Genomic DNA, 22,668 nt, shown 5'->3' on the forward strand with positions numbered 1-22,668 from the left:
TAGACGCAAAGACACAGACCAAGTAGCAGGTATATGCTGGGCCCATAACCCAGAGGTCGATGGACCGAAACCATCCTCTGCTATGTATACATTTTTAAATCAAACTCAAAATCTCTCATTAAAAAAACCTGGAAAAGATGATGTAACATTCATAGCATCAGAATTGACACTTGACCAACTCTGAAACCCTTTCTGCACACTCTTAATTCAAACTAGTTTTGTGTGCACATGAGTGTCCTCCAATGTCCACTTTTCTGATTAAAGTAAGAAAAAGAATTATTGTGTCAAAAGACTGAAATCTTTCACTTTTGTTAAATGGATTAGAGGATCGTTTACCCGATTTCTTTTTATAATGTAGGTTATTTTGAATAGTTACGTGGATAAGGCACTGGCCTCTTGAGCCAGGGATTGTGGGTTTGAGTCCCATCTGAGGTGTGTAGCAGAGTGACGCAGCATAAGAGGGCTGGGCCCATAACCCAGAGGTCAATGGACCGAAACCATCCTCTGCTATGTACAAAGTTTCAAATACAACTCAACACCTCTCACTAAAGCAAACCTGGAAAAGATGATGTGACATGATGTGTCATCACAATTGACACTTGACCAGGGGTTATTCCTAAAAGCTTGCGTAGCGGAAAGCCTGGCTTATTTCGCTACTTCCGTCCCATGAACGTGGCTTATTTGAACGCCCGCTGAGTAACCATGGTAATTTATGCTGCTGAACTAGCCTGGTCTCGGGCAGGCTAAAGTTGAAGCTTAGCTTAGCTGCAACTCAAAAAAAGTCTGACCGGCTGAAACAGACTCCCGAAAGAAATGTTCACCAAGAATTCTGCGCTCCCGCAACTCATGTCTTGTCTAAAAAACGAAACAAAAACTGTGGTTATCATATCACCACTTTCGCTGTCTCGAAAAATCAATTAGTTTTGATACAAATTATTGACAGCTCCTTTCAAAACAGTCAAGGACACTGTACAAATAAGATATTAGATAAAACGCAGGAATTAAAACATCATACCATATTAAAAATACACAGAACGGAGCAATCAATGGAGGTAAGCAAAGTTAAACGGATGGGTTTTGAGTTAAGACTTGAACAGAGGGAGAGTGTCAGTATTGCGAATGTCGGGGGGGGGGGACCTTTGTCCTTTCAGGCTGCTGCTCCATATTTACAGTAGCCGATAATGTAAAACAACCTACTGGCTGAAGTATTTGCATTAAGTTCATCATCTCCCTCAGGCTTCCCTAATGTTATCGGTGCACTACACTGTACCCATGTATGCATCCAAGGCAAGGCAATTTGTAGAGCACAATTCGTACACAAGGCAATTCAAAGTGCTTTACAGCTACATAAAATCACAAGAAGGCAATAAAATTATTCCAAAAAACAAAGAAATCATTAATTAATTAATTTAAAAGTGAAGAGTGCAGATAAAATACTTCCAGGTGTCATATGCACATCTAAATAGAACTGTTTTCAGCCTGGATTTAAACATTGTCACATTGTCCAGGCCCCTGCTGGACCCATGGAGGCTGACTATGTAAACCGAACATTTTTCCATATCCTAAATGTACAGGTACACTTGGGGATAATTGTCCATAGACTCTGAACTGGATTTCTCATTTTGAAAAATACCACATCAACCCCTTTGAGTAATGCTGAGCAATGTTACATTTATGCCCTGTGAAACCTCATCATTGACTCCTATCCTCCGACCATACAGATGATCTGTGATGGAGGTCATTTCATTTCCAACATTGAGGCTAAATGGCCGGGATCAGTTCATGATTGTAGGATCTTCCGAGCATCCTCACTGGCACAGAGGTTTGCACAAGGCGCAAGAATTTTACTTACCTGAAGGAGTGTACTTTTGAAGTAAGGTGTAGCATAGGCAGAATTTTGGTGATCTAATGAGAAGTCAGGTGTAGAGGTCATCTTAAGGAATTTAAAGTGCTCGTCATACTTTATTATAGTTAGCCATTTATGGCACATATTGCATCAAATTGCCTAAAGTCTTAACACATGTATATCCATCCAACATTTCTCTTATTCTGCAGGAGAGTTCAATGGTGTCCTGCTTAGGGACAGAGGCTATGCATGCTGGCCGTAGCTCCTCACGCCATATCCTGATCCAGGAACAAGGGCATGCACATGCACATGCACATGCACATGCACATGCACATGCACATGCACATGCACATGCACACGCACACGCACACGCACACGCACACGCACACGCACATGCACATGCTACAACAAGGGCACGGATAGAAATGACCTTTGGCCAAATTAAATACAGGTTCATTGCTTAAAGTTCTCAGGCACCATGGCTGACTTCTGACAGAGCCATCTTAAATTAATAGTATACTTCATATTTTATACATTTTGTCTTGTGGACAACTTTTCAGGCTCAAGTCTTTTCTTCGTTGAGTCCCTGGAGGTTCTAGTGCCTGAAAGGACTCAGTTTCTCCTGACACAGTGAGGGACCTGTACAGGGACACATATTTCCTTTGATCCTTGTTGTTGTGACCTTTGACTTAGAACTTCTTTTCATAAGTTAGCATTGACACAGTAGCAGTTTAAGTCAGAGCAAGTGTAAGAAGGCTAAATGGACAGAGATGATTTATAACTTTCCACACGTTTAGCTCATTGCACCCCACTGTGAATATAAATGTAAAAAACACATTTCTAACACGTTGCATGAACCGTACAATAATGACAAGTTTGAGTTCAAGTTGTGTTGAATTGTTTAATTATTATTAAATGTTTCTCAAGCTGTGGAGAGAAAACAGAATTAAATACAGTTCACAACACGAAATTCTCCTTTATCTGAATTTATACTAACATCCCTCCAGTTTCATAATCTCTAGCTTGATCTTTTTTATTTTCAGTTTCTTCCATATCTAGTTTGGTGCTCTCTTTATTGGACAAACACATTTCTTCAAAGGCTACTTACCACTCTGAAATATTTTCCTGTGCTTTACCTTCACCTGCTGCCAGGTACGCTTTTGGCTGTTAAGATAGCTCCTGTTGAGATGTAACAGTGAAAAAATAATATGTGGGTCACACACTCACGATAATATAGTCACAAAGTATGATGATGCGTGTCGATTATTGGGTTATTAATAAAGTGAGCAGGGCCAGTATATCTGTGCTGTACATCTCATACAGAGACAATTCAGCATGCTTTATGTAAACACATTATAACACAAACAGGAAAGCATAAATACATGAGGACAGTAAAATAAATGTCTAACAATTGACAATGGTATGAAACTTTCATAACTTACGCATTTAGTCTGTCTGCAGTTGTTTGCCATGCCGTATTCTTCGCTTTATTCATCGCAGCTGTATTACCATTTCTGGTGATGACACTTTTAAAATCCTCATACAGCTCCATCAGCATTATTTGTTCAGCTGCCGAAAAAATAACAGCTCTTGTCTTGCTCTCCTTTTCTGCCATCTCCATTTTTCCACCATCCACTCGTCAGGGCTTCTTACGTTCCTCGTGCACTCGCACTAAGCTAGGCTATGTAAGCCTCGCTTGGATTAGCCTCACTGAGATGCAGCTGAAATGTCTTTGTGGAGCAACTTGAGGCTTAATTGGGAGATGGTGCTAGTTCAAGCGACGATTTCTGGCTATAGCCTGGCTATCTTTAGCTACTTTCAAGGAATACCCCCCTGGTTGCTGACCAGTGGACTTGTTGGTATACACAATCGTCCCTGGGTGGGCTCGAACCACCAACCTTTCGGTTAACAGCCGAACGCGTTGGCCGATTGCGCCACAGAGACTTGCTGTAGCTGTCTGTGGGCGTGGCCTCAATCATTACCACCTCTCATCCCTTCATTAGAGTATGTGTTCGATTTATTTATGTTTTTCATAAGGTTGATATCTGCTGTGTAGGTAACAAGTAAAGTAGCACACAACAAGTAGTCAATAACTTCCTGGTCTGACTTATTAAAGAAAGAGATTTAATGTCAAATTGTTTCCCAAGTGCCGTCATTTGGTCCCTCAGCCTGTTTGAATTTTTTCTTGTTTGTGTGTGACTTTCATAGCAATATGACAAAAAGGTTGTTTTTTCACTTTGCTTGTGCAATTTTGACAAAAGACAGAGGAGCCTCCAGGTTGAGTCATGCATTACACTGCACTTAACAGTTCACCCTTAGAGAAATATTTTGCCAAGGAGCGTGTATAATGCGTAAGGAGAGTGTTTTGGCAGCAGAATGTTTGCTTTAACTCACGTAATACGAATAAGTCAGAACGTCCCTGGGTGGGCTTGAACCACCAACCTTTCGGTTAACAGCCGAACGCGCTAACCTATTGCGCCACAGAGACTCTGCCTGGCTTTGTTGGCAGTGAGCGTGGCTTTGAGCTTGACTACCCCCTCATGGCGGTAGATGCAAGCGTTCTGTATTTTTGCGTGATGAGACTCGAGTGAACTGCTGCTGATCTATGTCAAACTTGAACCGAAAAGTAGGAGGTGCTATACAGCAAGATTACCAGTTACAATACAATTGTAATATCTCTCATCAAACAGCTCAGCATGCTTTGGCACCTTAACTCTTGTCAACCAAATGACTTAAAGGATAACTTGTGTGTTCAATGGGACAAGTCACCCATTACAGCTATCGATTTGCTACCAAACCTACAACTGGTTGCTGACCGGTAGATTTGTTGGTACACACACTCGTCCCTGGGTGGGCTCGAACCACCAATCTTTCGGTTAACAGCCGAACGCGCTGGCCGATTGCGCCACAGAGACTTGCTGAATCTGTCTGTGGGCGTGGCCTTGATCATTACCACCTCTCATCCCTTCATTAGAGTATGTGTTCGATTTATTTATGTTTGTCATAAGGTTGATATCTGCTGTGTAGGTAACAAGTAAAGTAGCACACAACAAGTAGTCAATAACTTCCTGGTCTGACTTGTTAAAGAAAGAGATTTAATGTCAAATTGTTTCCCAAGTGCCCTCATTCGGTCTCTCAGCCTTTTTGAATTTTTCTTGTTTGTGTGTGACTTTCATAGCAATATGACAAAAAGGTTGTTTTTTCACTTTGCTTGTGCAATTTTGACAAAAGACAGAGGAGCCTCAAGGTTGAGTAATGCATTACACTGCACTTAACAGGTCACCCTTGGAGAAATATTTTGCCAAGGAGCGTGTATAATCCGGAGAGCGTTTTGGCGGCAGAATGTTTGCTTTAACTCTCGTAATACGCATAAGTCAGAACTTCCCTGGGTGGGCTTGAACCACCAACCTTTCGGTTAACAGCCGAACGCGCTAACCGATTGCGCCACAGAGACTCTGCCTGGCTTTTGTTGGCAGTGAGCGTGGCTTCGAGCTTGATTGCCCACTCATGGCGGTAGATGCAAGCGTTCTGTATTTTTGCGTGATGGGACTCGAGTGAACTGCTGCTGATCTATGTCAAACTTGAACCGAAAAGTAGGAGGTGCTATACAGCAAGATTACCAGTTACAATACAATTGTAATATCTCTCATCAAACAGCTCAGCATGCTTTGGCACCTTAACTCTTGTCAACCAAATGACTTAAAGGATAACTTGTGTGTTCAATGGGACAAGTCACCCATTACAGCTATCGATTTGCTACCAAACCTACAACTGGTTGCTGACCGGTAGATTTGTTGGTACACACACTCGTCCCTGGGTGGGCTCGAACCACCAATCTTTCGGTTAACAGCTGAAAGCACTGGCCGATTGCGCCACAGAGACTTGCTGTAGCTGTCTGTGGGCGTGGCCTCGATCATTACCACCTCTCATCCCTTCATTAGAGTATGTGTTCGATTTATTTATGTTTGTCATAAGGTTGATATCTGCTGTGTAGGTAATAAGTAAAGTAGCACACAACAAGTAGTCAATAACTTCCTGGTCCGACTTATTAAAGAAAGAGATTTAATGTCAAATATTTTCCCATGTGCCCTCATTTGGTCTCTCAGCCTTTTTGAATTGTTCTTGTTTGTGTGTGACTTTCATAGCAATATGACAAAAAGGTTGTTTTTTCACTTTGCTTGTACAATTTTGACAAAAGACAGAGGAGCCTCCAGGTTGAGTCATGCATTACACTGCACTTAACAGGTGACCGTTGGAGAAATATTTTGCCAAGGAGCGTGTATAATGCGTAAGGAGAGCGTTTTGGCAGCAGAACGTTTGCTTTAACTCACGTAATACGAATAAGTCAGAACGTCCCTGGGTGGGCTTGAACCACCAACCTTTCGGTTAACAGCCGAACGCGCTAAACTATTGCGCCACAGAGACTCTGCTTGGCTTTGTTGGCAGTGAGCGTCACTTCGAGCTTGGCTGCCCCCCAATGGCGGTAGATGCAAGCGTTCTGTATTTTTGCGTGATGAGACTCGAGTGAACTGCTGCTGATCAATGTCAAACTTGAACCGAAAAGTAGGAGGTGCTGTACAGCAAGATTACCAGTTACAATACAATTGTAATATCTCTCATCAAACAGCTCAGCATGCTTTGGCACCTTAACTCTTGTCAACCAATGACTTAAAGGATAACTTGTGTGTTCAATGGGACAAGTTACCCATTACAGCTATCGATTTGCTACCAAACCTACAACTGGTTGCTGACCGGTAGATTTGTTGGTACACACACTCGTCCCTGGGTGGGCTCGAACCACCAACCTTTCGGTTAACAGCCGAACGCGCTGGCCGATTGCGCCACAGAGACTTGCTGAATCTGTCTGTGGGCGTGGCCTTGATCATTACCACCTCTCATCCCTTCATTAGAGTATGTGTTCGATTTATTTATGTTTGTCATAAGGTTGATATCTGCTGTGTAGGTAACAAGTAAAGTAGCACACAACAAGTAGTCAATAACTTGTCAGTGTCGAGGGCTTTACTGTGGGATGATCAAATCCTCCGAGTGTCAGAGTTGGTCCGTTGCTGCTTTCTCTGATGAAGTGAACTTAAGTTCACAGAAGATTAATAAAAAGGTTGCTTGGAGTTGGCTTCTTGGTAGGAAAAGGTGATGATGGCGTGAAACAGCGGAGGTTAGGACGTGCGACGTAAAAGGACATGGATGGCGATGGATGAACAAAAACACGTAAAACGTGTATCTTCAGAGTATTTCAATCTGTTTCTTTGTTCGGGTCTTCCTCGTTTTCCTTGGGTCCTTCTTTGGTCATGGAGGGCTTCATCCTCTGTCTTTCCGCTCTCTCCTGAGACTCGGGAAACTCCCAAACTCTGGTGAGCTCTTCTTTCCTTCTTAAGTCATCTCCAAATCTTTCTGAGCAACTGTGATCTGCTCTGTTCTGAAACTCTGTGTTGAAACTGAGACCTTCTGAAAACAAGAGACAAGAAGCAAGAAGCGTGTGTTTTTCGCGGGCTCCGGGTTTTGACTCTCGGAGGCGGGGCGTGACGTAAGCTTACACTACTCTTTCAGCCAATGATATGCCTGAACTGTGGTGAACGTCTGCCTGTGTGTCTCTGTAAGGCGATCTGCATTTATATGGGGATTTCTGGATAAAACAAAGAAACTCCATTTCTCCATTACTCCCGTCTCATAGAACATTTGTCTCGGTGATTCCGAACACCACAACTTGTTAAGATATGCAGATTAAAGATATAACATACTTATGATATAAGGACATAAAATAACACACAACATAGACGATGATTCTGATTCTCACAATTCAGATGAATATCTGTAAAGTTATGACATATGAATAGCGAACCACACAATGTTAATTTTCTGTTAACAATGGAGATACCAAACAATGACAAATAGATACTGAAGGGACATCGTTAAAAGTTAAATTGTTGCATATATCTCGTCCATTTGACTGAGAATTTAAATGGGAATTTAAATGTTCAATTAATCAACACTGCAGACCACTAGGGGGCAATGTGGTTCCATCAGGCAGGTTGGGTATTTTCCAACAAGTTTGTTTCTTCGTCAATATTTAAGCCAGAATCGTACAAATTGTCTCTATATGCGTCTTGTGATCTAGCTGGAAACCTGAAAGAACGTGTATAGGGTAAACAAACACATTTAATACAGTTTAGGATTCGACCAAGATTGAGTCTTAGTGAAGTCTTCTCAGTCCGTGTGTAGCCATCGGTTCTCTCGTGGAAAAAGGGTGTTAAAGTGTCAACTTCGATTCATGGTCCAGATAAGATAGTAAGTCTTCCACTTCTCCAACCGAAAGATTCTTTGTTCATTCGAGTTTTCCAAATTTATGGCAAGTGTCTGTTGCTTGTTTTTCACTCCCAAAAGCTCTTAAGGTTGTTGTAAATTAGGCAGTTTTCTGTTCTCTGGATCTGGTTTTTATCCACATACGTAAACATCCCCCACAGGAATGTTGGTTTTGTCAAAGTTTGAAAAACTCTTAATCCACACGGCACTGTGACTGCTACATAGGGTAATTAATAACACATATTGTTTTCATTCCACTTGTTTGCATTTAAATCAATGTAACGCGAGCTGTAGGCTTAGATATTTATGCTCAAATCCACTCAAAGTAGGGGGCGGGGCTCCATCACGCTGTGTTTAAAATCATATTAACTAAAAATATATACTTTTACTTCCAAGAATGGAAATGTGAGGAGTGGCATATAACATATGTACAATGTATTATTCTTAATATTCACGGTAGATTTTGGTAGGTAGGCTTATTGCTGTAAAGCCTCAGCTGCTTGTGCCATCTAATGCGCTCCTGCACTATGTGCCCCACGTGAAGGATCGGACAGTGGTGTGCGCAGCTATAAGATCATGTTTCTTTCCTCAAGCCAATGACAAGAACTTCTGTGAGAAGTAACGCAAATGTCTGAATCATGCGGGAATTGCGGGCGGGAGCGGGACAAAATATGACAGGTGCGGGCGGGAGCGGGACTAAAAATTCTATCTTTTTGCGGGAGCGGGAGTGCACAATGCGGGAGCGGGCGGGCGCGGGACTTTTACAGAATTTACAGTCCCGCGCAGGCCTCTACTCGGAAGCTCAGTCACTCCAAAGGGTGGAAGGTGTCAAACGCAACTTATGGGACTTCGAACCATGTCTCTTTTAGAAAAGCAAGTTGCACCCTGGCCAAGACCCATGACAAAGGATAGGAAGTTCATCACGCTGACATAATAGAATACACTGTGTGACAAAAGCACCTTTGCAGACTCTCCTTCTCTTGACATAGACTGACATGGGACAATTCAGTCAAGTTTATCCCACGTGAAACTACCTCTTTTGTAACTTTCCATAAACTTTCAAAATGAGGATGAAAGCCAAATAAAGAAACTTGTGAGTTGATTGTTTGACCTCTAGTCCAGACAACAGGGCCCTCATTCATCATTAGTGCGTAGAATCCCTTCTAAATCCTGTCGTATGAGTGAAATTTAGAATGTGCCCATGTACAACAAAATCGGCATTTATCAAACGTTCTTAGACAGGTCGTACGCAACAAGAGTGGCATCAAGCTCAGCAGCTGCCGCTGTGCCAGAGGATCAACATCTCTAGAGTCATTTCACTGCCATTTGAACAGCTTTATTCCTGGTAAGTCCCTCTCTACATGATTACACCTTTTTTTTTTTTTTTTTATTACTTTGTTTATTGGTATAGTTGTACAACATATACAATTTCATCATCAACAAAATATATATATAATTATTTTTATTATTATTATTATTTATTTATTTTTTTTTAATTATTTTTCTTTTTTTTTTTTTCCTCCCCTTTCCTCTTTCTCCAGTTCACAGTGTATGTCCATACACGACTACAGTTATTTTCCCTTATTTCAACATACCACCATATAAACTCTTTTTTTTTTTTTTTTTTTTTTCCACAAAGATACACAAATGACACTAGACAGTTGACGCATAGACAAACACATAAGCATACAAAAAATGGGGCAGAGAGAGAAAGAAAAAGTAAGAGATATATAGAGAGAAGGGGGGGGGGGGACATGACATAAATAAAAAAAAAAAAAAAAAAAAAAAAAAAAAAAAAAAAATTTAGTGGCGTTCCCGTATGTGTGTATGTGTATAGTGTAGGTGTTGTATTGAATAATATGTATGTGCCAGTATAATGAGTTGGTGTGGAAGGGTATACCTAAACTTTGTGGACATCTTCATAAAAGATTTGGTAGCTTATATTATTGTTCCGTTTTCAAAATATAAGCGCATTTTATTGCACATATTGTCTGGATACATTTCCTTCCATTTTTCTGAGCAATTTCTACAAATTAATATATTTTTTTCCATTTCCAGAACACTTTCTATTGTTTTATACCATAGCTGAACCTCTGGTTGTTTACTTTGTTTCCATAGTCTTGTAATTTGCTTTAGTGCAGTAAGTCTTAGGAGATGAAAAAATTTTCGGTATATTCTTTTTATCTTATTTGGTAAGTCGATGCCTAGTATGTTTACTGATGTTAAAGGTTGTTTAAGATCAAAAATATATGTAATAGCTCGCCTTACCTCCTCCCAAAATGATTTTATTAAAGAGCATGTAAGGAGTATATGTGTATGCGTACCTTCTTCTCCACATCCTCGCCAACAATTTATGTCAGCTCCTGAGAAATGAGCACATTGTTTAGGCACCATAAAAAATCTTTGATTAATTTTCCAGCCAAACTCCTTCCAGCATTTTGACTGAGTTGTTTTGAAATTATCTTTCCATGACTCTCTCCAGGAACTATCTGTAATATTTATAAGTAATTCATTCTCCCATTTTTCTTTTGCATTGTACTTTATTTTTGTCATTCTTTGTATTATTTTGTAGGCCTTCGCTAGACCACCTCCCTTTCTGCTTTTGTTTCTATTTTCTAATAAAAAAATTAAAACATCATTTGTTTCCTTTTCAGCCTTTTGTTGAATATAGCTCCTAACCTGTAGATATTTGAAAAAGTGTTTTTGTGGTAAAGCATATTTCTCTGCAAGAGTTTGAAATTAAACTACTAGGTTTTTATCAAAAACTTGTGCAAAAACGGTCAATCCTGTGTTTGCCCAAGCGTCTAAAATGCTATCATCTTTTTGTGCTTTAAAATCTGGGTCATATCTCATTTTTCTGTGATTACACCTTTTAGCTGGATTTGATATCAAAACTGGATTAACAAGCAATTTTTCTAAGGCATAAATATGTTGTTTTGTTTTTTTTGCTTGTTTTTTTTCAGGAACCAGTGCAAATCTGCTGAATTTCCAGCTCTATCTCCTGGAAGGCCTTAACAGGTGGAATCAGCTTTCTCCACCCAACCTGCTCCCTCCACCCAGCCTGCTCCCTCCACCCAGCCTGCTCTCTCCACCCAGCCTGCTTTCTCCACCCAACCTGCTCCCTCCACCCAGCCTGCTTTCTCCACCCAGCCTGCTCCCTCCACCCAGCCTGCTCTCTCCACTCAAGCCTGCTTTCTCCACCCAGCCTGCTTTCTCCACCCAGCCTGCTCCCTCCACCCAACCTGCTCCCTCCACCCAGCCTGCTCCCTCCACCCAGCCTGCTCCCTCCACCCAGCCTGCTTTCTCCACCCAGCCTACTCCCTCCACCCAGCCTGCTCCCTCCACCCAGCCTGCTTTCTCCACCCAGCCTGCTTTCTCCACCCAACCTGCTCCCTCCACCCAGCCTGCTTTCTCCACCCAACCTGCTCCCTCCACCCAGCCTGCTTTCTCCACCCAGCCTACTCCCTCCACCCAGCCTGCTTTCTCCACTCAGCCTGCTTTCTCCACCCATTCTGCTCCCTCCACCCAGCCTGCTCCCTCCACAAACCTGCTCCCTCCACCCAGCCTGTCATAGCTGGCCGTATGTCTGAGGTGTGAAATATATAGTAAACTGTAGAATAGTAGATAGATAAAAGAAAACTTGAACAAAATGTCCTTTAACTAATATCTGTTCTGTTGGTTGTGTTGTCTTAGGGTTTAGATGAGGCAGGCGTACCAGGCCTGGACAAAGTGGACAGCTTGGCTGAGTATCTGGTGGAGCTGAGGAACAAAACCTCTGTGACGCTGAGCAACCAGGAGGTCAGTAACGTGTTGTTGCTTGCTGCATACATGCACTATGCACACTCCTCAGCTCACTTGAACATTGCTGTGTCCTCATGTACAGTTGTGTTATTTCCCTGTGTAGGTGAGCAGCATTGTTGCTCTGTGGCAGAGCCTGCTGGACTTTGACAAGCAGAGGGTGGTATTTGCTGCAAGGCACCAAGACAAACTGAACACTGGGAGGTTTAGGTCCCCCAAAAAGAAGCAGGAATTTACCCCTGGGGTGGAAAGTATGAAGCGTCATGCCTTAACAACCACAGCCCCATCTGCCCAATGGCCAGACTGCTGCCGCCTAGTGGAGCCCATCTTTGTTCGCCTCTGCAGGATCCATCGTAGTCCAAAAAAAAGAGGGACAGGCACATTCTCAAGATGGGATCTGATCCTTCAGGACTACAGAAAGATCAGGCAGCTCATTTTAGCAAACGGAGCTATCATGCAGCAGACTACCTTGCAGCTGGTGGATGTGAGCTACACCACCCTGGTTCAGTGGCATAATCAAAGGGTGAAAAGGCAGGAAACGGCTGTGGTGCAACAAGGGCTAAACCTTCCTAGCCGGTTTTCTGTAGCTGCTGACCCACTTCTCCCCGCCAATATACGTCCCCATTATGCCATACCACATTCAGAACCAAAAAAATATTTACAGTTTACCACCTAACACAAATTAAAAAGAAAGCTGCAATTTACAGATGATACAAATCCACCAGGACAGCAGCAGCTTCTCCCTGCTCCACCCAAAAGGCCTCAGGTAATGACAATTGCTCCAGTGGCCTCACAGGTTCATGTTATCCCCACTACTCTACAGACACAGAGTTTTTGAACGTTCTCTGCCACTCCTCCACATGCTCCTGCTCTGGCTCCTGTTTTGGTCCCTCCTCTGGCCCCTGCTCCGGCTCCTGTTTTGGTCCCTCCTCTGGCCCCTGCTCCGGCTCCCATAGCAGGCTCCACTCACCCTAATAGAGCACCCCGAAAACTGACCCGCAAAGTTTTGCACAACACGTGCAAAAAATGCGGGCAGTTCAGAATTGCTGAAACATGACACAGCCAATATAGAGGGAAAATTGGCAAAAGTCCCTCTGGTGAAACTCTAACTAAAGAGCAGTGGCTGGAAGAAATTAAAAAGAAGACACAAGTGTACTCATTTATACTTTTTGAGCATTTACAAACTTTTTTTGTTGTATATACTTTATATTGTGGTACAGTCTTTCCACCTCCGTTGGCATTACTGGGCGCTTCGAACAAGTGCACCACCATTTGTCGGCGGTCACCCTGTGTCTCACAGCTGCAGCTGTGGCTCCAACTTCAGCTGGGACCACTTCTCTGTCCCTCCTCTCTCTCTCTGCCCGTTCTAACTCCATCTGGGGAAGTTCGGCATCTGTATATTCTGGTTCATAAAGATATCTCTTTAGCTCTGTGGTAAAAGGGATGTCTTCATCATCAGTGTCGTAGTCAGACATGATTACGCTAACTTTCCGAGCAGTAAACACCGTGAAACAGGCGCAGCTGTTGGCAGCGCGCATTGATACTGCAACCTAGTGCCAAGCCATTGTGAGGTGTAACTTTTTCGCAATATACGATTTTGTGATAGAAATGTATTACTCTTTTGAATGCATATTCTTTTGAGAAGAAAAACGCTTTATATGTGAAGCCCCAGCCAACTAGCCGGACTACTTACTTCACCCCCAAAACGAGGCTGTAACTCAGCTCACAGGACGCAGCGGGGCGTAAGAAAATGTTCATAAATAATATTTCTAGTATGGGATGTTGTACAGCTTCATGTCAAAAGAGGCGAACTATCCCTTTAAGCCTGGTTACATGCATTCATACAGGATTCATGAAAAGAATGTTGGTGCTGCTCCCTTCGATAGCTCAGTTGGTAGAGCGGAGGACTGTAGGTGCCCAACAACAGTTATCCTGAGGTCGCTGGTTCAATTCCGGCTCGAAGAATGTGCCAAGCTTTTGTATACAGAGGCTCTTTTGGCCAAGCTTTTGGAATATGCTGTTTTACGAAAGACTGTACCACTCTCTATCGGATTTGCTAAGGGCTTGTGGTGCAATGGATAATGCGTCTGACTACGGATCAGAAGTTTCTAGGTTCAGCTCCTGGCAAGCTTGGCACGCTGGTTTTAGTCTCTCACTTCTCCCACTGCTATAGAACAGGATCGCTTTAAACCTTCTACTCCCTGGGTATCCCAGCTCACTTACGCCCCAAAGATACCTCACAGTGTGTCGTCTTGCAACACATGTGGCTGACCCCACACCGTAAGGAAAGCTCGTCTTCCTCTTTATCTCTGCTGTCAATGATTTTACTCCAAACACAAAAAAAAACATGCCTGCCAGCCACATGCCGCAGAGCTACATATGCAATCCTTGGGATACGAAGGTGTTTCGGATCACATCAAAGCCACACACGACAAAAACCCACAACCGGCCGTGATCGTATAGTGGTTAGTACTCTGCGTTGTAGTCGCAGCATCCCCGGTTCGAATCCGGGTCACGGCAACCCCCTGACTGAATTTGTTTGCATCGCTGAAAAAAGATCCCATTTTCAACTTAGATTTCTTAAACTTTAAAAAAAAAAGAATTTGTCTACAGGCCTCTGTCCCGTATCAAAGGTCTGAAAGAATCAAACAGCACAAATGCAGAAGGTCTGCCCATTTAAAGAGCATAAAAGGGGTCAAAGTATCAAACAGGCCCCAATGAGAAATAGTGCCTTTTTAATGAGTCGCCAAGGCCGCATATGTTCTGTGTTTTTGAGCTCTTCTAAAGGGAGGGTTTTCACACACCGCCACACCCAAAGTATAAACATCCTAACAACAGAAGATGAAAATCGTGTGCCAAATGAATGGATGGATATACCTGACAAAAAAGAACCAAAACAAAAAGGCTGGACTTTTGCGCTGGACAATGTGAGGGTATATTGAGGATCAACATCTGTGTTGTACGATGTGGAGACTTTCCCAGATAGATGCCAGATATCTTTTTGTAACGACTAAATGCATGATAGAAACTGGGGCTGATTTGATCTGAAACGCATCTGAAACTGATGGTTTCTCATCACTTTTTGTGTTTATTTAACTGATGAACAGGCCCAAAACCCTGGCTCCCTTCCATAACTCATTTGGTACAGCAGAGAACTGCAGGTGTCCCATGATACGCATCTTAAGCCTGGTTACATGCATTCATACAGGATTCATGAAAAGGATGTTGGCTTTGCTCCCTTCGATAGCTCAGTTGGTAGAGCGGAGGACTGTAGGTGCCCAACAACAGTTATCCTTAGGTCGCTGGTTCAATTCCGGCTCGAAGGATGTGCCAAGATTTTGTATACAGAGGCTCTTTTGGCCAACTCCGTCAATCCTTTCAAAGCTTTTGGAATATGCTGTTTTACGAAAGACTGTTCCACTCTCTATCAGATTTGCTAAGGGCTAGTGGCGCAATGGATAACGCGTCTGACTACGGCTCAGAAGATTCTAGGTTCAACTCCTGGCTAGCTCGGCATGCTGGTTTTAGTCTCTCACTTCTCCCACTGCTATAGAACAGGATCGCTTTAAACCTTCTACTCCCTGGGTATCCCAGCTCACTTACGCCCCAAAGATACCTCACAGTGTGTTGTCTTGCAACACATGTGGCTGACCCCACACCGTAAGGAAAGCTCGTCTTCCTCTTTATCTCTGCTGTCAATGATTTTGCTCCAAACACAAAAAAAAACCATGCCTGCCAGTCACATGCCGCAGAGCTACATATGCTATCCTTGGGATACCAAGGTGTTTCGGATCACATCAAAGCCACACACGACAACAACCCACAACCGGCCGTGATCGTATAGTGGTTAGTACTCTGCGTTGTGGTCGCAGCAACCCAGGTTCGAATCCAGGTCACGGCAACCCCCCGACAGGATTTGTTTGCATCGCTGAAAAAAGATCCCACTTACATTTCTTAAACTTTAAAAAAAATAATTTTGTCTACAGGCCTCTGTCCCGTATCAAAGGTCTGAAAGAATCAAACAGCACAAATGCAGAAGGTCTGCCCATTTAAAGAGCATAAAAGGGGTCAAAGTATCAAACAGGCCCCAATGAGAAATAGTGCCTTTTTAATGAGTCGCCAAGGCCGCATATGTTCTGTGTTTTTGAGCTCTTCTAAAGGGAGGGTTTTCACACACCGCCACACCCAAAGTATAAACATCCTAACAACAGAAGATGAAAATCGTGTGCCAAATGAATGGATGGATATACCTGACAAAAAAGAACCAAAACAAAAAGGCTGGACTTTTGCGCTGGACAATGTGAGGGTATATTGAGGATCAACATCTGTGTTGGACGATGTGGAGACTTTCCCAGATAGATGCCAGATATCTTTTTGTAACGACTAAATGCATGATAGAAACTGAGGCTGATTTGATCTGAAACGCATCTGAAACTGATGGTTTCTCATCACTTTTTGTGTTTATTTAACTGATAAACAGGCCAAAGCCCCTGGCTCCCTTCCATAACTCATTTGGTACAGCAGAGAACTGCAGGTGTCCCATGATATGCATCTTAAGCCTGGTTACATGCATTCATACAGGATTCATGAAAAGGATGTGGGCTTTGCTCCCTTCGATAGCTCAGTTGGTAGAGCGGAGGACTGTAGGTGCCCAACAACAGTTATCCTTAGGTCGCTGGTTCAATTCCGGCTCGAAGGATGTGCCAAGCTTTTGTATACAGAGGCTCTTTTGGCCAACTCCGTCAATCCTTTCAAAGCTTTTGGAATATGCTGTTTTACGAAAGACTGTTCCACTCTCTATAGCACTTGCCAAGGGCTAGTGGCGCAATGGATAATGCGTCTGACTACGGATCAGAAGATTCTAGGTTCAACTCCTGGCTAGCTCGGCACGCTGGTTTTAGTCTCTCACTTCTCCCACTGCTATAGAACAGGATCGATTTAAACCTTCTACTCCCTGGGTATCCCAGCTCACTTACGCCCCAAAGATACCTCACAGTGTGTCGTCTTGCAACACATGTGGCTGACCCCACACCGTAAGGAAAGCTCGTCTTCCTCTTTATCTCTGCTGTCAATGATTTTGCTCCAAACACAAAAAAAAAACATGCCTGCCAGCCACATGCCGCAGAGCTACATATGCTATCCTTGGGATACGAAGGTGTTTCGGATCACATCAAAGCCACACACGACAAAAACCCACAACCGGCCGTGATCGTATAGTGGTTAGTACTCTGCGTTGTGGTCGCAGCAACCCCGGTTCAAATCTGGGTCACTGCAACCCCCGATCTAATTTGTTTGCATCGCTGAAAAAAGATCCCACTTTCAACTTAGATTTCTTAAACTTTAAAAAAAATAATTTTGTCTACAGGCCTCTGTCCCGTATCAAAGGTCTGAAAGAATCAAACAGCACAAATGCAGAAGGTCTGCCCATTTAAAGAGCATAAAAGGGGTCAAAGTATCAAACAGGCCCCAATGAGAAATAGTGCCTTTTTAATGAGTCGCCAAGGCCGCATATGTTCTGTGTTTTTTAGCTCTTCTAAAGGGAGGGTTTTCACACACCGCCACACCCAAAGTATAAATATCCTAACAACAGAAGATGAAAATCATGTGCCAAAAGAATGGATGGATAGACCTGACAAAAAAGAACCAAAACAAAAAGGCTGGACTTTTGCGCTGGACAATGTGAGGGTACATTGAGGATCAACATCTGTGTTGGACGATGTGGAGACTTTCCCAGATAGATGCCAGATATGTTTTTGTAACGACTAAATGCATGATAGAAACTGAGGCTGATTTGATCTGAAACGCATCTGAAACTGATGGTTTCTCATCACTTTTTGTGTTTATTTAACTGATAAACAGGCCCAAGCCCCTGGCTCCCTTCCATAACTCATTTGGTACAGCAGAGAACTGCAGGTGTCCCATGATACGCATCTTAAGCCTGGTTACATGCATTCATACAGGATTAATGAAAAGGATGTGGGCTTTGCTCCCTTCGATAGCTCAGTTGGTAGAGCGGAGGACTGTAGGTGCCCGACAACAGTTATCCTTAAGGCCGGCGCACACCTTCACGATTCGTGTACGATTTTGTCGGCCCGATGACTTCGCATGGGAATTGTAAAGGTGTGCGGTAGCAGCCGACAAACGATTTTGTCGTTTGTCGTTTCATCGGATCAAATCAAACATGTTTGATATTTCCATACGAATTTTCCTTGTTCCGAATACAATCGTATGTGTGTGCGGTCTCTGTTCCGATGTCATCGTGCAGGATTATTTAAACAGCCAATGGGAATAGCGCACTTAGTCACGTTGGACGACTACGACACAAATATGGCTGCCTCCAGTTTGAAAGTCACGTGATTTGTGGCTTCCTATTTTGGTCATGTGATAACATTCGGTCAAAAAACTCGTAGGTTCGCAAGTGTGTGCGGTGGACGTGCGAGCGTGTCAAATACGGTCCGAATTGTTATGCCGATCACCCGACAAACGATGCAACGATGACATCGTAAAGGTGTGCAGATTGCTCCTGCTGGACCCATTCCCTCTCCACCACTTGCTCGTAAGCCCTATGTCCGCACTGTGGAGAACAACAAGTGTAGTCTGTGCCACCAGCCCCGCAACAAAGATACTGGCCACAGCCAGTATTATGGCCACATTTACTGCCCACAGACAGCTGTTGTGCCACTTGACCAGTGGATGGAGGAGATGAAGAGGAAGAGGGCAGAAAAAAAAATGTACTCATTCTTTTCATTGACTGTTATTGTGTGTGTGTGTGTGTGTGTGTGTGTGTGTGTGTGTGTGTGTGTGTGTGTGTGTATGTATGTATGTGTGAGAGAGTGCCAAAAGTTCTGTTCTGTTCGGTTCTGTTTCAGTGAGACAGGAGGGACTTAACATACTTTATAACAGAATCCTCTTGAATAACAGGACAGTGAGTGTCATCCACTGAATGTGATTGTGAAAACCAAAGCCAGAATCATTTACATTTATTCACAAAACACAACACTCTTTGCTGCTCAATTTGGAATTTGTTTCAATCATTTGTGCTGCACAGATGCAGTCTCTCAAATAATTGAGATTACAATAAAGAAGGAGGGGAAACATGATAGGGAGTTATTTACATTTACAGTTGTAGACTGTTAATACTGTTTTAACTTTAAATGTAGCATATGGAAATTTGAGTTAATAATTTTAATATTGTATCATATTCATTTCATCATATTAAATGCATTCATGTGCGTAATTGCATAATCACAGGGTTATTACTTTGGTGATTTGTATGGAAAAAGAGTTCCTGTGTTAAAATGACTACATTACCCAAAATACATTGCGAGACGAGAGCGCAAGCTAAGATGCAAGTGATATGTATCCCGCAAGAGACATGACTATTAAAGTGATGATAAACCTTGCAATAAGTGCAGAACTGTGTGTAAACAATGTTGAGAAGATAGAAGAGTAGATAAAAAGTATATAAAGTGTACGTTCTCCTCCTTTTCTTTCTCTCTCTTTCCCCCCTTTTTCCTCTCTTGTTTTTTCTTTCCCCTCGCCGGGTAGTCCCTTTTGCCCCATTTTTGGCCAAATGGATAAGGCACTGGCCTCCTAAGCCAGGGATTGTGGGTTCAAGTCCCATCTGAGGTGTGTAGTAGTGATGTGTCGGTCGCGAACAATCCGGCTCTAAGAGCTGACTCTTTGAAGTGAACGACAGGAACCGTTTTTTTTTCTTCAGTATCTCGCTGTCTCTCTGCCTCCCTGTCGTTGCGCTTGTGCTCTGGAAGTGCCACAGAGCCGACAGTTTTTTTCCCCACATCGGTTTTTTTGTCCTTCGGTACCTTGCAGATGGAGGTGTTCTCCATCTCTAGGCCTATTAGTTAAAAACTGGTGTTGTTCACATGGTCTTTTTTTATCCTTCATAGTTTTATACTTTAATTTAATAGAACTGTATTTGATATTTGTATTGTGGCCCCTTTTTTGTCATGAAGCTGCTTTGATACTTTTTCATATTGTGGTGGGTGTTTGTATTTTATCTGTTTAATTTATTTTAAGTTATTTTTGTGGAAGTGGTGCTATTTTGTGATAATTTAATTGGTTATAATAAAACTTTTATTTATAAAGCATTGTTATGCAGCATTTTTACTCATCATAAGTGCTTAACAATGTCAATAATGAAACAAAATGTTATAAAATTAGGTTTAAGCTATTAATAATTAATAATGTAAAAATATATATGGGGAGCCGTTTGGGAGCCGAAAGAGTCGGCTCTCCACAGTAAGAAGAGCCATTAGAGCCGCATCTCGAAAAAGAGCCGAAAATCCCATCTAAGGTGTGTAGCAGAGTGGCGCAGCGGAAGCGTGCTGGGCCCATAACCCAGAGGTCAATGGACCAAAACCATCCTCTGCTATGTATACATTTTCAAATCAAACTCGACATCTCTCATTAAAAAACCTGGAAAAGATGATGTAACACTCAGCAACATCACAGTTGACACTTGACCAACTCTGAAAACCTTTCTACACACTCTTAATTAAAACTAGTTTGGTGTGCTCACGAGTGTTCTCCAATGTCCACTTTTCTGATATAAGTAAAAAATAAGAATTATTGTTGTCAAAAGACTGAAATCTTTCACTTTTGTTAAATGGATTAGAGGATCGTTTACCCGATCTCTTTAAGTTGTGTTTTTTATTTTGAATAGTCACGTGGATAAGGCACTGGCCTCCTAAAGCTGGGCATGCACTGTGCTATTTTTGGCCCAATGTCGACAAGACTTTCACTCGTGCGACTATTTTGGAGATCGGACCAAGTTTTGGCTCAATCGTGCGTCTCGCATCGTGTAGTATACATGGGGTAACGACAAACAATTAAGCCCTCCCGACCACCTCCCGATCGTTCGGATGAAAATCAAACTTGTTTGAAATCCTGGTCGCCGCTCGTGAGGCTCTCGCACAGTTGAAGCAGTTGCACGTGGCGATTGACCTCATCCTGTCACACTACGCAGAGCCAAGCAGAATGTCCAGCAAAGAGGTGTTCTTTTGCTGGGGAGAGGCCGAGTGCTCCTGCTCAATCGTTTCCAGTTGTTGCTTGGCTCTTTTGATATAAATTATCAGAGCCTGAATTTGTACTTGTACCTTCAAAGCATCCTCGGGTGACAGGAACTTCATCCTACGAAAGCGGGGGTCAAGGGCAGCAGCAATGATGGCCACATTTTGTCCATTCTCTTTGAAGCAGACTCAGACTCCCACCTTGCCTTCATCTCTTGGTCTGCAGCAATCTGAAAAGAGTTCACAGAAGCAGACTTGTATGTGGTTTTCTTTGTAGACTTATGGAGACCCTTCAGCAGTGGAGGTAAAACAGATATTGTGACATAGGACTCTCCACTGAGAAAAACAGTGGCCTGTTCGAAAGGCTTGAGGACCTGCTCCAGTTCCTCTAGTAAGATCCACTGATCATTCCTCAAATCCATGTATTGCTTCCCACGCTGTGTAACGTCTGGGTCAGAAAGTGTTGCGACCATCGGCCACCGTTGTTCCAAAAGGCGACTCACCATGTAGTATGAGCTGTTCCATCTTACAGACACATCCTGGAGCAGGGTATGCTCAGATGTACCCCACTGTTTTTGTTTCTGTTTCAGCCTGCTGCTAGCTTTTCTTGAAATGCTTCACAAGAGACCATGCAGCCCCGAGTGTCCTGTCGATCATGGGGTTGTTCTTCAAGGCATGATTTACCACCAACTGAAGCGTATGGCCGGCACAACGATGTGATGCTACCCCATGTTTCTCCTCTAGGATGCGAAGAGCTGCAACAACATTTGCTGCGTTATCATGTACAATCGCCAGTACATCATCTCGAAGGGAGAAATCAAATTTATCTGCCACCATCTCAACCCAAGAGGCAATATTTTCAGCAGTGTGGCGCTCCTCAAGCGGCATTGTAGTTAAGCTAAACGAGGTCAGCTCCTAATTTTCATTAATGAAATGACAGGTGACACCTAAATATGCCTCAGTGGCCAGAATGGTCCAAGCATCAGTTGTTAGGGATAGTTTGGAAATGCTATTTTTCTAGTTCACTTTTCACTTTGTCCATGGTAACCATATACTTCTTCTCCATTAAGTCAGTGAAGTGGCGCCTGGATGGAAGGGTGTATCCTGAGTGGAAAGTGTTTATCATTTCATGGAAGCCTTCACCTTCAACAATCGCAAGGGGCCTCATGTCCTTCACAATCATAGAAACGATCCTGTTTGTGTACACACTAGCCTCCTGGGGTGTGCAAGGTGCCTGGTTCTTTTTATGAAAAAAGTCCGCCACACTGCTTTGCTTACTCCTGTAAAGGCAAAAAACATAAAGTACATGAATATTCACAGCAGCAAATCAAAAATATAGCATCGTCCACATCATTGCTGTTATTATGATACATTTAGCTAACAGTAGGCTATACTACAGCCATCTCAGAGGCTCAACTTAAAAAAATATTTATGTAATTTAAATTGTCAACTTGTAATGCGTGTTTACTACTACTATTTGCATCACAAAATGTTGTCCAGGAAAAAGTCAGACCTCACTTCGCTTGGCGCTATTTTTGCCTCCCGTTGATATCAATGCGTCCAATGTAAAACTGTGCAGACCGAAGAGCAGACCGAGCAGTCCACTGCTTCCGAGCAGTAAACACCGTAACAGGTGCAGCTATCGCTAGGTGGCTAGGGAGATCGTGCAAAGGTCTC

At 42.9% G+C, this 22,668-nt stretch overlaps 10 non-coding genes across 10 annotated transcripts; 4 read left to right on the plus strand and 6 right to left on the minus strand.

Moving 5' to 3' along the window:
- Nucleotides 1–3,716: 3,716 nt before the first annotated feature.
- Nucleotides 3,717–3,790, minus strand: trnan-guu (transfer RNA asparagine (anticodon GUU)). The gene has a single exon. It is a non-coding gene; the product is annotated as a tRNA-Asn (tRNA).
- A 470-nt stretch (nucleotides 3,791–4,260) lies between these two features.
- trnan-guu (transfer RNA asparagine (anticodon GUU)) lies at nucleotides 4,261–4,334 on the minus strand. The gene has a single exon. It is a non-coding gene; the product is annotated as a tRNA-Asn (tRNA).
- A 353-nt stretch (nucleotides 4,335–4,687) lies between these two features.
- Nucleotides 4,688–4,761, minus strand: trnan-guu (transfer RNA asparagine (anticodon GUU)). The gene has a single exon. It is a non-coding gene; the product is annotated as a tRNA-Asn (tRNA).
- A 465-nt stretch (nucleotides 4,762–5,226) lies between these two features.
- Nucleotides 5,227–5,300, minus strand: trnan-guu (transfer RNA asparagine (anticodon GUU)). Its single transcript has one exon. It is a non-coding gene; the product is annotated as a tRNA-Asn (tRNA).
- Nucleotides 5,301–6,197: 897 nt separating this feature from the next.
- Nucleotides 6,198–6,271, minus strand: trnan-guu (transfer RNA asparagine (anticodon GUU)). Its single transcript has one exon. It is a non-coding gene; the product is annotated as a tRNA-Asn (tRNA).
- Nucleotides 6,272–6,623: 352 nt separating this feature from the next.
- On the minus strand, nucleotides 6,624–6,697 carry trnan-guu (transfer RNA asparagine (anticodon GUU)). Its single transcript has one exon. It is a non-coding gene; the product is annotated as a tRNA-Asn (tRNA).
- Nucleotides 6,698–15,199: 8,502 nt separating this feature from the next.
- Nucleotides 15,200–15,288, plus strand: trnay-gua (transfer RNA tyrosine (anticodon GUA)). Its single transcript is given in 2 exon segments — nucleotides 15,200–15,236; nucleotides 15,253–15,288. It is a non-coding gene; the product is annotated as a tRNA-Tyr (tRNA).
- Nucleotides 15,289–15,402: 114 nt separating this feature from the next.
- On the plus strand, nucleotides 15,403–15,475 carry trnar-acg (transfer RNA arginine (anticodon ACG)). Its single transcript has one exon. It is a non-coding gene; the product is annotated as a tRNA-Arg (tRNA).
- Nucleotides 15,476–16,572: 1,097 nt separating this feature from the next.
- trnay-gua (transfer RNA tyrosine (anticodon GUA)) lies at nucleotides 16,573–16,661 on the plus strand. The gene is given in 2 exon segments: nucleotides 16,573–16,609; nucleotides 16,626–16,661. It is a non-coding gene; the product is annotated as a tRNA-Tyr (tRNA).
- Nucleotides 16,662–16,775: 114 nt separating this feature from the next.
- On the plus strand, nucleotides 16,776–16,848 carry trnar-acg (transfer RNA arginine (anticodon ACG)). The gene has a single exon. It is a non-coding gene; the product is annotated as a tRNA-Arg (tRNA).
- Nucleotides 16,849–22,668: the final 5,820 nt, after the last annotated feature.

This window comes from Odontesthes bonariensis, chromosome 8, assembly GCF_027942865.1.
Source record: "Odontesthes bonariensis isolate fOdoBon6 chromosome 8, fOdoBon6.hap1, whole genome shotgun sequence".
Lineage (NCBI taxonomy): Eukaryota > Metazoa > Chordata > Actinopteri > Atheriniformes > Atherinopsidae > Odontesthes > Odontesthes bonariensis.